General features: G+C 42.2%; 1 pseudogene; it reads right to left on the reverse strand.

The window, feature by feature from the left end:
• Positions 1–531: 531 nt before the first annotated feature.
• On the reverse strand, positions 532–631 carry LOC127133435 (uncharacterized; annotated as a pseudogene).
• Between the last annotated feature and the right edge of the window lie 988 nt (positions 632–1,619).

Below are 1,619 nucleotides of genomic sequence, written 5' to 3' on the forward strand. Positions count from 1 at the left end.
CTCAAGGCGAACCGCTCTATTTACGAATCAACGATATCGAACTATATCTCCGAGTCTTACGACGAATTCGGGAATATCGTGCTGAAAACAATCTTCCTCCTATAGAACTTCCTGATTTCAAAAACATTTTTTCTTCTTTAACCGAGATGGCAGAACCAGCTCGTGCCCTTAGAGATTACGCCGCTCCATCGCAAGATGAGCCGCATTCAAGTATTGCTCCGCCCGCAATCGAAGCAAACAACTTCGAACTTAAACCTTCGCTGTTGCAGGTTGTGCAACAGAACCAATTCTCTGGAAATCTTACCGAAGATCCAAACCTTCATTTATCCGTGTTTCTCCAATACGCTGATACTGTTAAAGCTAATGGTGTCACTTCAGAGGCAATTCGACTTCGTCTTTTTCCCTTCTCATTAAGAGATAGTGCTAGAAGATGGCTTCAATCTCTTCCTTCCAACTTAGTCACCACTTGGAACGAATTGAAGAAAGTTTTTCTTGCCCGATATTTTCCGCCAAGCAAAACAGCTATGTTAAGAGCCCAGATAAACGGATTTAAACAGAAAGACAACGAGTCCCTTTTCGAAGCATGGGAAAGATACAAAGACATGATGAGACTTTGCCCACACCATGGTTTGGAAGACTGGTTAGTAATTCACACATTTTACAATGGTCTCTTATATAACACGAGGTTAACAATAGACGCCGCCGCAGGTGGTGCATTAATGAACAAACCTTATGCTGATGCTTACCAGCTTATCGAGAGCATGGCCCAAAATCACTATCAGTGGGGAACCGAACGAACGAATGTGGAAAAACCTCAACCGAAAACTGGCATGTACGAGATAAGTAACCTTGATCACGTTAATGCAAAAGTGGATGCTTTGGTCCAGAAAATTGAAAGTTTAAACGTATCACCTCCAACCGCCGTGGTTGCTATAACTCAGAATTACGAGGTCTGTGGAATCCAAGGCCACACTCCTGCGGAATGTCAACTCTTGACTGGAATCCAAGCAGAGCAAGTAAACTATGCTCAAGGAAGCCCCTATTCGAATACCTATAACCCAAATGGAAGAACCATCCAAACTTTTCATATAAGAGTAATAATGCTTTGTACGCACCTGGACAGTCTCCAAATCAAACCCCATCTATATCTCCAGGATATCAGAAACAAAATCCTAACAATAATACCCCTAGAAAATCCAACTTGGAAATCATGATGGAAAACTTTATAGCTTCCCAACAACAAACCAATAAAGATTTCTTAAACCAGAACATACATACTGGCGAACAACTTAAACAACTAGCAAGCAAAGTAGATGCCCTGGCTACCCATAACAAAATGCTGGAAACCCAGATATCTCAAGTAGCTCAACAACAAACGCCTACTGCTGCACCAACTGGTACATTCCCTGGACAGCCCCAACCTAATCCGAGAAGCCAAGCTCATGCAATTATATTAAGAAGTGGAACGGAAGTGGAAGGACCGTCTGACCCAAGGATAGAAAACCAAAACCCTAAGAAATCAACTGAGGAAAGTGAACCTAAGGAAAAGGAAGAGAGTAATAAGGATACCCTAGAAAAGAAGGACCTTATGTACCTCCACCACCTTACAAACCACCTAT

This window comes from Lathyrus oleraceus, chromosome 3 (assembly GCF_024323335.1).
Source record: "Lathyrus oleraceus cultivar Zhongwan6 chromosome 3, CAAS_Psat_ZW6_1.0, whole genome shotgun sequence".
Taxonomy (NCBI): Eukaryota; Viridiplantae; Streptophyta; class Magnoliopsida; order Fabales; family Fabaceae; genus Lathyrus; species Lathyrus oleraceus.